Source organism: Canis lupus, chromosome 22 (assembly GCF_011100685.1).
Source record: "Canis lupus familiaris isolate Mischka breed German Shepherd chromosome 22, alternate assembly UU_Cfam_GSD_1.0, whole genome shotgun sequence".
Classification (NCBI taxonomy): Eukaryota; Metazoa; Chordata; class Mammalia; order Carnivora; family Canidae; genus Canis; species Canis lupus.
The window spans coordinates 50,920,318-50,929,030 of NC_049243.1; the positions used below are offsets into that span (position 1 = coordinate 50,920,318).

Genomic DNA, 8,713 nt, shown 5'->3' on the forward strand with positions numbered 1-8,713 from the left:
ACATTTCTGAGGCAGAAAGAATTGTATTTTCCTTTTCATAATAATAAAAAAAATCTTTAGCATTTTGGAATAAGCAATATTCATCTCTCAATTAGTATTAACAGCTAATCAGGGTGCAGCAGGGTGGTAGAGCTCTCGTCAAACAGCAGGCAGCTTGTTTTATTTTTTCAATGCCACTTAAAGATTATTTGAAAAATCTCCTTCAGAGACCAGTGTGTGGGGAGCCACGTACCCTCAGTCAGAATTTAAAGTGATCCAAAATACAATATTAATGATTGATGCACAAGCTCACAGTTTGGTGCTGGGGTTTAATTAGATAAGCATTGCAGCTGTTTTTGGGTGGAGGCAACTTGATGGGATGCAAAGCTGTTATGTGACTTCCCATCTACAGGGTATCTACTGAAGCGGAAACAGAAGCAAGCTACTAGGAATTATGATGATGACATTCTTTTTCAGTGTTGAAATGAGTAGAAGTCTGATTGTGGGGGAGAGAGAAGCATTTTATAATTAAAAAGGTGAGCTTGGATCTTCTATTCCATTTGTTGATGAACTGAACACTCATAAAAAGCAGCTAGTGCAGCCAAGCCACTACTGGTGAGACATGCGTGAAGAGCTTGCATATGTGGCTCTCTTGGTTCATACCACTTTGCAACATACCAAATCTTCTTGTTTCAAATCCATCCTTCACCTTGCAGGCATCAGAGTTGTGGTCAGGTCATTTAGTGTCTTATTCATGCAGACATATACCTGCAAAAGCTGCTTTGGAATCACTCAATCTCTGAAAACTTAAGAATTTAAACTGGGTTCGATAGCATTTCATTTCACTGGGTCAAAGAGATTGTCAACATCTAATTACAGTAGGAGTTTGGAGTCTTCTGTGTCTCGAGCTGGAAATGACTAGAATGCACTGTATAGTGTCTATCTGCAGCTAAGCATCAGTATGTGTGCATGACCTCTATCACGTGAGACAGGTAAAGAGTACAATTTATTGAAGCTCATTGTAAATTAAATGTGCAAGACTTCAAGAATGTGTCTCACCAGACTAAGGCTCAGAGCTCTCACATTGAAAGTGGTATTGTTAAATTGATCTTTAAAACCTCTTTTTCCAATAAAAATGAAGCTTGTCTAGGTGTCCTGTGTTGTGAGATGATTATAATAGTCATCTATGAAATAAATTCTTGATAGCTCCTTGTCAGTATCTATAAAATGTGAAGTTACGCATGAATGCCAAGTATTTCATTTTTGTTGTGTAGGTGAAGCTTAACGAGCCTTCTCCTGATTGTTTTAAATCAATTTATGAGAAAGTAGAATAAATCTGACTCTTTCAATGTAAGTAGGGGAGAATTAAATCTTTTTGGAGGTACATTAACTTGCTTGGGTTATTAAATTGTCATTCTTTGCACTGAGAAGGGATTTGTGCACTGCTCTGTTCTTTCTTGTTAAAGGTGTTGCAAGGTGAACAACTAGCAATTAGAAAAGTTGAAAAATCAAGTTCTGGTTTGGCCCTTTTCTAGCTATCTGATCTTTGCCAGTTTGCTAAACCTCGAACCTCCCTTTCCTTAATTGCAAAATGGGATGAATGGTCCCTTACCTTCTTATCTTCCTTGGCAATTTTGAGGATCCAACTGGATGAAACAAGTCTTTAGGTTTAGACCTGAAGTTGAGTGTATCTAATATTCTGCAAATGTACTTGTAATAGTTAATAGTGGCTTCTGTGAGGCAGGTCCCATAGTTTACACCATAAATCTACTGAGAACAGATGACTGTCTCTTAAACTTTCCACTGAGCTAAGACAATGGCTATGTTGGGTTTCCAATGCTTTTCCTAATGGTAATACTTTTACCCCTGCTTGTTTGGAGAAGGTGAGGAAGGAGTATAAGATTATTCACACAGAAACAGAGATGAGGAAAATCAGATTTTGTGCACACTTGATTAAATTACAAGTTAAAGCTTGGACCCATGCCTTCTGGTTCCAAGGTGAGTGTTGTCCTCTTTTTAGTAGATTGTCTCTCTGGACAGTCTGCAAATAAATAGAAATGGAGAGGTGGACTATCGAGGAAATGTGTGATTGACTTTGGAATCGAAGGGTGCAGATGTCAACAAAGCAGGTAATTCATTTGAGAAGATCAATAAGCTTAGCAGCAGGGTTGCCATGAACACACTGAATATAACTGCCTTGTGAATACATGACAGTTGGCTATATTGTACATTTTTTTAAAGCATAGAATGTACTCGGTGAATATTCTTGCTGTTCTGATTTTGTAATAATTGTGGCAGGCTAAACATTCTGTATATCAAGACCATGCATGTGTTCCTAGATCTAGTTCTTCCCCTAGTCTGGTTTTATCAATGCTGGTGATTAACCAAGTCTGATTTATATGATGCATCTTGTGTGGGAAATGTCTATGACTCTAGGTATCTGATCATCCTTGAGAAATGACAGCACAGCTAGTGTAATAACTTTTAAAGATAACCATTGTTAATTTGATGATCATAAGTTGCCATTAAATGAATTATGAAACTATTGTGTTTTATTTTCTAGGGAAAAACAATAGAATGTACTCCTTTTAGTTGCGTGCAATAATGATTATTGAGCACTTACAAGTGATGCTTCTATACTTGTTCCCTTGGTAAAATAATTAACATATGGTTCCTCAATGTCTTTTCTAATTGATGCTGATGGAAAAGCTGACAACAGCAAGTTGTAGGAATGTTGCAATACTCCATCAAAATTTCTAAGGATAGAAATGGATTATAGTGCTTTAGACATCACCATACATCCTAACGGCAATCAGTAAAAATTACCGATGCTGGACTGAATGGATGAGCCAAACAAAGCCTGGTGGTATACTGAGTGAAAGGTAGGCATGAATTTTCTGGGTGGAATGTAGGAAATGCTATTAAAAAGTTAATGTGTGAGTCCTATACACAGGTCTTGAAATGAACAAACAAGCACTTGTAGAATAATAGTAATTATGATAAATAATAACAGTAATTACTTTTATTTATTGGTGTTTATTCATCTTCCAATCCAGTCAACGGGTTCTCTTTCCTCTCTTTATAAACACTCTCCTTGGGCTTCATTATCTGCCCAAAGCCTAAATTTACCATCTGGGTAGCAATGACTCAACTCAAACAACCTTCCTGTGCCTCAGGAGTGCCTGCCCCTGCCTCTGAACACTCCAATAGCGTTTTTCACGGGACTTCTATATCAGCCATTTGAAACCATGGGTCTGAACAAGATTGGCCTGAAGAGACAAGATAAAGTAAGAAAGGTAGAAGGCTTACAGTCAACGATTAAGGAAACCCGACATTTTAAAGGCTAAGTCAATGAGGATTTTAGAAACAGAACAAACATACAATGACCAGAGAAGTAGGAGCACAATCAAGAGAGAGTGGTGTCACTGGGGAAATCCAAAAGAAGAGAGTGTTTCGTGAAGAAGGATTGCTTGGTAGGATTAAAATGTCAAATAAGATAAGGGCTGAGAATGCCTGTAGGATTAAGCAACACAAAGACCAGTAGTGAACCTGGCCAGACCTGTTTGAGTGAAATGCAATGGATGGAAATCAGATCCCTGTGGGTTGAGAAGTGAGTGGGAGCTGAGTAAGGGGAGACAGAAAGTACAGGCAACTCTCTCACCTAGAGTTATTTTAAAATCAATGATGCTATTTTCCATTTGTTCTCTTGGAGTCACAGTTAAGACAAGCTGTAAAGGATTCCATCCAGAAAGGCCTCCCATCAATCTGGAGCTAATGCTATTTCCAGCACTCAGTGAGGCTCCTGGGAACCAAACAATCTTGTTGCCAGCCCACCTGGTCTAAGATTTCCAGGAGCAGCTGGCTTGTTCCAGAGAGGTCCAAGTCCTTCAATCCATCAGAGACCTCAATCCATCAGAGACTTCCAGGCCCAGTTCTGTGAAAATTTCTAGGCCAGTTATTTTCCCCATGACTCATCCATGTTTTTTCCTCCAAAGTGAAAAACGTCCTCCAGTCATCATCCTCTCCAAAATCCCAGCTCCCTGTGGCTCTGTTTCTGTCTCCCTGAACCAGATGTGATTGCTCTCCTTCTAACCTTTTCCTCTATAGTCTTCACAACCTTTCCTTAATTGCAAATCACTTCATGTACACACAGATGCTTCGTCCATTTCCTGGCTGTCCCTGAAAACTTCCCTCTCAAGTGACACACATTTGGATTGGGGTCCTCCTTGCTCCCTGAGTAACTTGCAGATTTTTTATTCTTCCACAGTACCTTTTGGCCACTCCCTTCTTATGGGGAGCCTCTGGGCTCACTATCAATCTTTTCCTCTCAGGTGTGAAGAATCCACCCTTCATCCTAGGCTCTTAGCTACTTTTCTTCCTCAAAAGACTAGGAATCTGGTAGGACCTATCATCCAAATTTCTCCCACAGTTGACCACTCCTTCTTCTGCCTTCACTGCTTTCACCCTGTCCAGGCCACCACAGTCTTTTACCTGGGCTGCTACATACAACTCATAAATCAGCTTCTGGGAGCATCTGGGTGGTTCAGTGGTTGAGTGTCTGCCTTTGGCTCAGGGTGTGATCCCGGGGTCCTGGGATTGAGTCCCACATCGGGCTCCCCAGAGGGAGCCTGCTTCTCCCTCTGCCTGTGTCTCTGCCTCTCATGAATAAATAAATAAAATCTTTTAAAAATATATAAATCAGCTTCTGGTTTCTCCTCTTGCCCCCACAGTCAATTTTCCACTAGGTTACCAAAGGAATCTCCCTAAAATAGATCACACCATTCACATCACTATCAAAGCTCTTCTAGGGGCTTTTCATCATGCTGAGACTAAATTTCAAAGCCCTCTGGGGCTGGCCCTCTGCTCATCTCCCCATTTCATCTTCTACCATGTTCCCCTTGCTCACCCTGTTCCCCCCATTCTGGAATGCTCTGACTCTCCCAAGCTCATTCCCTCCTCCTGGCCTCTGATGAGCTCCTCCAGACATCCACATGGCAGGCTCCTTCTTCCATTCAGCTTCTGTTTGCATGTCAATGCCCTAGAGAGGCCTCCCTGATCTCTTTGTCTAGAATAGTCCCTCTTCTCCCTACCCCCAACATCACTCTCAGCTTGATGCTGTGCACACTACACAACCACAATTATGATGTCCATTCATATTTGTGTTAGCTTCTTTCCTACATTGGAACCTAAGTGTATCGAAGAACAGTGTATGCCTGTCTTGCTCACCTCTCTCCTCAGTACCTACAGTTGAGTTCAGCACATCATATGTGCTGAAAACTAAATGTATGTTGGATGAATTAATAAACAAGCTCTTCTTCACTCACCATGTCTTAAATCCATAAAACAAGTTATTGTGGAGTCTCACTCATTGGGGTAACAAATTCTTCTCCTAAAAGTGTTATTATTGAAGAGCAGACTTTCTCAGTATGACTCACAGCTGTGTGCTCACTCTCAGGCCTCAGTAAGCTTATTCTAGTCCTATCCTTTATAATGTTTGTCTATGATTTAAAGACCTCCTTCCTACCAGCCTGTCACTCTAGTCCCAGTGTCTTGGTCCATTCAGGTTGCTAGGACAGTATCGTGGACTGGGCTTATAAGGAACAGAAATTTATTTCTCACAGTTCTGGACACTGGAAGTCCAAGATCAGGATGCCAGCATGGTCAGGATCTACTGACAACCCTCTTCTGAGTTGCAGACTGCTGGCATTTTATATTCTCACATGGCAGAGAGCAGAGGGGAAGCAAGCTCTCTGGCAACTCTTTAGGGTGCTAATCCCATTCATGAGGGCTCCATCTAATCCTAACTACCTCCCAAAGGCCCCACCCCCAAAGCCATCCCATGGGGGGCTGGGTTTCAACGTACAGATTTTTGGGAGGACAAAGCATTTAATGATTAACACCTGGTTTAGACTGGAGGGAGGTGTGTAGCCTTTTCCCGATGTGTTCTCCCCTCTCTACTGGGCAGGAACAAGTAGAGCTTTTGTGTGAGGGGGGGCAGACCTATGTGATTGACAGCTGGTATCATGGTTGTTGGCCTCTGTCTGCTTTGTTAGTCTTCTGTTTGCAAAGATGCCTCCCAGAAAGCCCAAAGGAAAAGTAACTGCTCGATAACTGGAAATTTCTCTGAACTTAAAATGTGAGGCCCTCAGTACTTTTGTACTCAGCTTTGGATCTAAATTGCAATTCTGAGAAGGAACAGAGCCCCCATGTCATTCCTTCCAGCTAATTGTCAGGAACTGTGCAACCTCTGAAACCATAAAATAAATACTCTGCTCTAACCTCAGCTCTCCAGGCTTCCAACATCCTCATCCTCTTTGACCCCCTCAAGACTTTCAGCCTCCTTATCCACCAGCCTCTGAAATCTTCCTTCATTCCCTGTCCTGCCTAGACCTTATGGGTTGTTTTTTTTTTTTAATTTTTTTTTTTATTTATTTATGATAGTCACAGAGAGAGAGAGAGAGAGAGAGAGAGAGAGAGAGAGGCAGAGACACAGGCAGAGGGAGAAGCAGGCTCCATGCACCGGGAGCCCAATGTGGGATTTGATCCCGGGTCTCCAGGATTGCGCCCTGGGCCAAAGGCAGGCGCCAAACCGCTGCGCCACCCAGGGATCCCCGACCTTATGGGTTGTTATGTCTAATCTCTTCAGAGAGCTTTTTCTGGGCTACTGCAAATACACAGCCTCCTCCTCAGCACATTTCATCCATAGCCACCACAGCTGTCAGCAATTCTGATTTTCTTGCTTCCCTACTCGTGTCTTATTTGTCTCCACGGCACAATACCACCAACAACCCTTGCCTGTTTGGTTCACCGCTGTGTCACTCATGCTTAGAATAATGTTTAGCACCAGTCAGTCCCTCAGTAAATATTTGCTGAATGAATGAATACATTTCAAGAACCCTCTTGCCATACCCTCATACCTTTGGCCCTAAATTCTGCCCTATCCAAAAGGCCATCTTGGTCCATCTGTCCATCTACCTTCCCTGTGCCTGCTGAGCATTGTTGGAGAAAATGGTGCAGCACTTGGATTGCAGCTCCTACCCACTCCTGACAGTGATCCCCACCTTCAGCTGAGGGCAATAGCACTTCTTGTGGCCCTCAGTCATCTCTCTCCACTTCCCACAGTGTTTGCTTCAAGGCTTCCTCAGTTTCCACAGGCTCCTCACTATGGAAACGGAAGATATTAAGTGGGGTGTTCATTCATCTTCATACCATCCATTCACTTCAATATAGAATGGACTTCCCTCCTACATAAGCACGTGCCCTCCCCTGGGGTTTCTCCCTCCTCAGTGACCTCCATCCATCAATTAGCCTTGCTCCTGTAGTTTCAGTATCTTCTTTCTTGTTGCCTTTTTGCCATCAGTATCTAAATGTGACCATATCCCTTTAGCATTGAAAACATAACCTCTCAAACTTACCATTCCCTTATAGTTTCTTTTAGATACTATCTCATTTTTTTCCAATTTTCTCTATATATTTCCTCTAATTCCATCTGTCCTATTCACACTCTAACCCTCTATAATCTTATTACACCCCCACCACAGTAAAGAACCCTTCTTTTTCTAGGTCACTATCATATTATACTGATGGGTTTAGGTACCATTAAGTGTGGGCCATTGTCTAAGCTCTGTTTTTCAGGATGTGGGAGAGGCAAATGGTTTTACATGTATTTGCACGACTAGATTTCCCATAAGGACCTGGTAGTAAGAATAATGATCTAGAATTCTCACAGAAACCAGCCAGGTAACTCCTGTTCTTATCACTTTGGTAGATTTCACAAGTTGTCCAGGCTCTATGCGTGTCTCATGAAAAGCCATGAAGTCTTCAATGTCTTAGGCTGTTACTCCAGAAGTTCAGAAGTAGCTGCTGCAACTGGTTGGAGATAGATGTTTTGAGTGGCTTGGAGACAAAAATGCTGTGCAAACGCAACTGAATTTTTTTTAAGAATTGATTTTCACACATTCGTTACGTCTGCTTGGTTGGGATAGGGAGAAAAGAGGAGAGAGAAACATTTGGAAAGAGGAAGAGGGGAACTATGAAAGCTAGAGGAAGATTCATGGTGGAGGGGATCTGGAAGATGAATGCATTTTGTCTGGTTGCTATGTAGAAAATACCATGGCTGGCACATAGTGCCTTCTGCTGGCAGCATAATTTTACTAGTCTCTCCCTCCATGTTCCCTGATTTCAAAAGTAATACCACATCAAACTGCCAGCTCACTGCCTCTAGTCTGACATTTTCTTCCCCATGAATTTCTTATTGAATTCATATTCCTTCAAGTTTCAGCTCAAATCCACCTCCTCTGTGAAGCCTTCTCTGAGCTCTACATCAGCTACCCCAGTGGAATGAACTTCTTGCTTAGTCACTCCAGAATGATACCGCTCTTATTGAGAAGGAACATGGTTTGCTTTAGAGAAAGAACATGAGCTCTATAGAGTCAGATAGACCTGTGCTCATGCAGAATTGGTGATTTACTCTGTAAGATATTGGGCGAGTAGTTTAACCTCCTAGAGCCTCAGTATTTCCACCTTTGGAAAGGCAATAATACCTAAATCAGAAGGCTGTGGTGAGGATTACATGAAATAAAGAATATTGAGCTTTCTGCACGTGTTCTGTAAGGGTACCCCCACCCGCTGCAACCTGCCAGGTGCTAGAGTTAGTTTATCTCTCTTATTAGATAGAAAGCTTTGTGTGGGCAGGATGATGCCCTTGTCAATGTCCTATCCATAGCCTAGTGGA

General features: G+C 42.1%; 1 non-coding gene across 1 annotated transcript; it reads left to right on the plus strand.

Moving 5' to 3' along the window:
- The first annotated feature begins 2,233 nt into the window (after nucleotides 1–2,233).
- Nucleotides 2,234–2,364, plus strand: LOC119865293. The gene has a single exon (XR_005376667.1). It is a non-coding gene; the product is annotated as a small nucleolar RNA SNORA72 (small nucleolar RNA).
- The last annotated feature ends 6,349 nt before the right edge of the window (nucleotides 2,365–8,713 follow it).